This window comes from Lepidochelys kempii, chromosome 21, assembly GCF_965140265.1.
Source record: "Lepidochelys kempii isolate rLepKem1 chromosome 21, rLepKem1.hap2, whole genome shotgun sequence".
Lineage (NCBI taxonomy): Eukaryota > Metazoa > Chordata > Testudines > Cheloniidae > Lepidochelys > Lepidochelys kempii.
The window spans coordinates 11,812,000-11,817,999 of NC_133276.1; the positions used below are offsets into that span (position 1 = coordinate 11,812,000).

General features: G+C 47.8%; 1 protein-coding gene across 2 annotated transcripts in view; it reads right to left on the reverse strand.

The window, feature by feature from the left end:
* FKBP5 (FKBP prolyl isomerase 5) overlaps positions 1-154 on the reverse strand; it is a 51,468-nt gene extending 51,314 nt beyond the window's left edge. Inside the window, exon 1 of one of the 2 annotated variants that reach the window (XM_073320497.1) lies at positions 134-154. The gene's annotated coding sequence lies outside the window, so the exon portion shown is untranslated. The remainder of the gene's footprint in view (positions 1-133) is intronic. The other variant, XM_073320499.1, reaches the window with a different exon arrangement.
* Positions 155-6,000: the final 5,846 nt, after the last annotated feature.

The following is a 6,000-nucleotide window of genomic DNA, read 5'->3' on the forward strand; positions in this document are numbered from 1 at the left end:
CGGGGGGGACCCTGCCCCTCACTATGGGAGGGGGCTGCCCCTAGGGGCGGGGGGACTGCCCCAGAGGCGGACGGTGCCGGGGGGACCGCCCCCGCTTTAAGCCGCGGTCCCGCCACCCCGGGGGCGCCGGTACCTGCCGCCTCCTCCCGCTCCCGCCGCTGCCGGGCTAGGACTGACACCAAGCGCCGGGCCGGAGCCGGCCCCGAGACCCCCGCCTGCCCCCGCTCGGCCCCGCCCCCTCAGAGCGCCCGTAGGCCGCCGAGCCTGCCCGTCTAGGTCTGGGGCACCCGAGGCGCTTCTTCATTGGCTACCGCTCCTCCCGCATGTAAATGAGGCGGCTTCTTCCCAGCCCCTTTGCCGCGAGCAGCCCGCAGCCTCGAGCTCCCTGTGCAAGAGCGGGGAAGCGCCGGAGCCGGACAAACTCAGTGCAGCTCCCCCATATCCTCAGTGCAACCCCGTGCAACGCCCCCAAATCCTCACTGCACGGCCCCACGCCGTCGGTGCACCCCGCAGCCTACCTGTAACGCCCCCAAACTGTGTGCACCCCCCCAAATCCTCAGGGCAACCGCTCCGCCCCCGTGCAACGCCCCACATCCTGAGGGCAACCCCCTCAAGACCTCGGGCAACCCCCAAACTGTCAGTGCAGCCTCCCAGCCCCGGTGCAACCCTCCCCCAAACCATCCGTGCAAGTGCAAACCCCTCAGACCCGGTGCCTTCCCCGCAACAGTCGATGCAATCCCACCGCTCCCGTGCAACTCCCAACCCCCGGTGCAACCCCCAAACCGTCGGTGCAACCCATCGTCCCAAACCCACGGATCAGCCCAAGCCGGTGCTGCGTGGTACAACGGAAAAACCCAACCCAACGAACATGAAACCTATACGAAAGCAACGGTACGGAACTCAGCGGTAATCAAGCAACCCACAACTTGAAGCAGCCCAGCCGCACAGGCATCAAATCAGAAAAGTGTTAGTGACAGGCAGAAGGTAGCGAAGATCCTGCACTTTGCACACACATTCTGGGCTCTTACCTGCCTAAAGCCCATTATGACTGAATAGCACAACGGTTCAGGGCAAAGATACGACCTTAATGGGCATTTAGACTGGAAGATCAGCACAACTTTCCTCGCCTGACAGTGTAGCAAGAGTAAAAAGAACAGGAGTACTTGTGGCACCTTAGAGACTAACCAATTTATTTGAGCGTAAGCTATCTAGTGCTGGAAGTCTGGCTTTTTTAATGCCCTGCATTATTACTTGTAACATCTCAAATTACTGCAGCTGGAAGATTGGAGAAGTTATTTTGTGTCCCTTTTTCAGCATGACAGCACTTGGTACATAGTCAGTTTCCCCTGGATAGTCAGTTTCGCCTGGGGTTTGTCTGGGTCCTTGAGGCAGCACCAGCAGAAAGAAAAACATGTTACCACGTTTCATGATCATGCAGAGCGTAAGGCCACACAAGGGGGCAGAGGACTCAGCAGCAGGTATAGAACCTGCGATTCCTAGATAATTATTTATTTTCTGTTTGCGAGATGAAGTGGCCCTGTTCCTTTAAGCAATTTCCTTTCACTGGAGCAAAACCAAGCAACAGGCTCGTGGCTTCCATTCCTCTGATTTTCTCTTCCCTCCATTTTTACATACAAACACAGACACTGCTGCATTTTGCTGCCATTATTTGGGGGAAGTGGGTGGTTGGGTAAACTACTCTCTACCTAGATCCGCTGGCCCAGATTTCTGGTTTTCAAAAGGGCTGAGGACCCAGCAGCTCCCCCATGGTGACACCTTATGGCCAGGTTTTCAAAGGAGTTCAGCACTCAGGGGGGCCTGAGCTCTTGTGAAAAATTGGGCCACTTGTTTGGGCTGTGGACACTCTTACAGCAACAGCTATGAAATGGCTGCTCCAGGACCGGGGTGGAAGGAAAGGGGGGGGGGGGGGAAGAGTCCTACTAAATTCTCCTTTATCAACACAAAGTTGGTGAATAAGGGGCCCAATTTAAGGCCTACAGGACCCTGTCAGTGTACCCCCCCTCCCCGTTTCAAAGCAAAAACTCCATCCTCAACCCACCTCTTTGCATGTGTCTGGATATTGCAGCACCCATGGCATGTTATAAACACAGTGAGGAGACTCAGCAACGGTAGAGGGGGAGAATGGAGGTAAACACGAACTGCACTCTCAATTTCCCTCCTTACTGTGGGTTTAATATTAGACTAGCAGCACCCTTAGCTGGACATATGTTTTCCCTTGACTTTAAAAAAATAGAGCTGTAGAGAACTAAATCGTTTGTGACTCTCTGAAAGTTAATGATAGAAAGGCATTATTTCAGAGCAGCCATGGAGTGTTGTAATAGTCAGGGTAGCTATTGTTTGGTTTAAACAAGAAACTTGTTGAATGAAAACACTAATCTGGGCTGGAGAGCCGCCACAGATTAGAAAAAAATAAAGCTTTTTTTTTAAAACTATCTTTTTCAGTACTGTTGAACCTGGTTTACCTTTTTGTATCACTCAGCCTGGACAAGGAAATTAGCCTAGTTATTTGTATTTCTAGTCAGTTTCACTTTCAGGTTTTCTTGCAATAGCACAAATGCTGCAGTGTTTGGGTTGGACACACTGCAAAAGGCACCTAGATAAGAAATATTTCATAAAGACGCTATGGCCATGCGTTTTCAGCAGGAGTTAGCACCCACAACTAGAGTCAGATTTTCAAGACAGCTCAGCTCTCACTTAGGCACCAAATTAGGTAGCCAGATTTTCTATCATGCCTTTGACCCCAATAGGCTGAACTCTTAAAAATCTGTCCTCCAGTTGTGGGTGGTAAACATTTCAAAATCTAACCCTGATGTCTTTTGAAAATGTGTCTCTATTTGAATGACAATCAGTACCCAGACAGAATCAGAATCAGGACCCCATTGTCTTGAATGCTGTATAAATATGAAATAAGGCATTTCTGTTCATATTAGGAATGCTAGTTCTTACAAATCTGCATTTTGACCCGGCTATTTCCCTGTATTACGACAATAGATGACCAAGGAATGTGCTTAGTTGTCAATGGATTTATAATGTTTATCAAAGTCTTCCTTAGAGCTTCTGTTCTTTGATACAATGTTGAATAACATTAGGTTTTTGCATTTTTAATTAGACACCACCAGAACATGCTGGAAATGAGGAGTTTAACTTGAAGCTGAATGTTCAGATAGCTAGTTCACTGTAACAAGGACTCACTCACTTTAACAGCGCTTTCCCTTCTTTAAAATATAGTGGGGAAAATATGGATCTTACTAAATTTCACTGATAGTAAGGAAATGAAATATATGAGAGAAGAAAGTCTACCATCATGATTTTTACTCTGAATTTAAACATTTTCTAGAAGATTGAAAGATACACTCTTTCCCCGTCCGTGTCCCAAACAGTTTTAGTTTTCCATTTAACAAGCAATTGTGTGTTTTTAATACAAAAAAAAACCCAAGCAAATACAGACTGATCACTTTATTGTTATTTTTGTTCAGAAAATATGCATAATTCTAAGAGTCCACAGCTTTTTATCCTAGACACCAGTAGGGGGAGATCACTCATGGGGTTTGTGTTGTACCACAAAAATGGTCGCTTTTTTACAATTCCTTGGCGAGAGGGTGATGGAATTTTCTTTCAAAAAGATCTTTAGAATCCAGATGACATTCCATACCAGAGTCTAGCTACTTTAAAGACAGATACAGCGTCCATTTTACTCCTATTTCTCCCCCCTCTTTATTTTATAGTAGCATTTAAAAAGGAGATTACAGTTTAAAAAACACATTAAAATAACAGTGAGACTGACGTAAGCTCACAAAAGCCAGGAAATTCACAGTTAAGGCAGCCACTCTGTCCTCGATTCACCCTATTTGTGCCAGCGTATTGCAGCACATACGTTATGTAAGATCACAATGTTCCGAGCCCTCTGCAATGCTTATGTTAAAGTGGTTGACTTTAGAGCAAAATAGAAGCCTCAGATTGCTTGTTTTTCTCTCAGGCTTTCATAAGTGAATTTGGAGCAGATGAGTAAGTGAAGCCTTAATAGCAACAATTTCAGCTAGGTATATAGCTGACAGGCTTCCCCACAGAGATCTACCAATGCACCATTCCCTTGACCAGTAGTGATGCTTACCACTCCAATCTTGGGCTCACATAAAGCTCTGGCAGTGGGGCCCCCCTGCTATGTTAACCACATTTTTCAGTCCTGCCCATCTCCCTCTCCCCTGCTCTCCTCGTGCACTGAGTCATGACCAGCAGCAGCCTCTGCTACTCCAGTCCTGAGCCCAGACAACACATTCGACTCCAAAGCACCTTGATCCTAACACAAATACCTTGTTATTCTAGTGCTGGGCTTCTCTTGAGCAGAGCTTGCCAGTTGTGTAAGCCCCAATTTCCTGGCTTTGGCTGTTTAGGATATAACCTTAATATAATTTAAAACTTACTGTAGCTTCTAGTATTTGCTATGAAAAAGTTATTTAACGTTAACCACAGGAAAACACGGGATAAGAAAGTACATTGGATATTTGTACAGGAGCACATATAATGTAGCTCGTAAGTTTCATATAGCTACAAGTACCCAGGAGTGTGTTATCTATGTATACTTAGATGCTCTGGCAATAGATGGTGTGGGGCGGGGGGTGGGGGGGAGGGGATAAGGTGGTTCTAGCCATGGCATAGCATTATTTATTATTAATAAGGATGCTGTTCAGAGCTTCTTAGTGATGGTGTGTAGGAGATGTGGTGGTTCTTTGCACAGAGTAGAGCAAAACGACTCATGCAGTAACATCAATTTTACCAGCTCATCCTCCATCTGATGTCAGTACCCCCGTACTGGCCCGGGTCATAGCTACACCTCTTCCATTGTGAGTTGCCATTGCAGTTCATCAGCTTGCCTGCTCAAGTTAACCATCATCCCTATGCATGGTTAGGGCCTGGGGCTGGGAATCTGGAACAGGGGGAGGAAGGGGAAGAACCTCTATCACTGAAAGCGGCTTCCTCTGCTGGCCTGACAGAGCCTAACATTGTTAACCTTACCAGCCAGTGTGGCACAACTTTCAGCCCCTACCAGCTGGCCCATGAGGTGCCCAAGCTGACTGGTACCATGTGTGGAACAGAAACCATGTATAGCAGGAAATGATGTGCAGTATGTTGTATCTAGAAAGAGTGCAGCCAGGACCTGCTCCCTTGTCATGAGTCTAGGCCCCATTAGTAACCTTGGACCCTAAACAAGTAATATTTACTCTCTATTCCATGCACAGTACACATGTTCGAGTCTTCTGGACAGTATGTGCCACACACGGCCCGTGTTAAGGAGTGCCTCCATTTATACACTGTGCAGCTCTGTGCTGTGGCTTTGGGACTCTGGCAAAGCTTTTAGAAATATAGGGACCAACTCAGGTGAAACATGCACAAAGATCAACCAAAGGCATCTGGCAAGCGTGTAAGGAAAGAGAGGAGTAACAACGGCCACCCCACCCTAACCCCCAACCTAATTCCACGCAAGCCCTGAATGTGAATATCAAGTGGTCAGGGCTCTGTCAAGCAAAGGGGGCAGGAAGGGGAGAGGAACACAGCTAATCAGCATCAGAGAGCGCAGCCCCCCCAGGAAGTCTCTGTGGGAATTAGTTCTGACCCCAACGGTGTTAAAACTTCCTGCTCCAAAGCCACTTGGTAGGGGTCTTGGCCCAGGTGCAAGAAGGGGGATTAGATCATCTCAGAAATGAGCTGCATGAGATGGGACGGGGAAGCCAGGGTAGTAATGCTGAAAGGTTGGCCTTTTCATGGAGTTGCTCCCAGTCTTCCATTGTTACACCGAGTCTGCAGGGAAATCCTATAGATCTCAGGGCAATGGCTTTGTTAGGTGAAACTGGCTCCCCTCCATCCTTTAGACAGCATGGGAGAGATTGTCAGAAGAGCTCAACACGTTGGATGCTGAGCTGCTTTGAAAATCTGTCCCTATCATGAATGCTTAACGCCGGCCCTATGAGGTGGGGTGGGAAT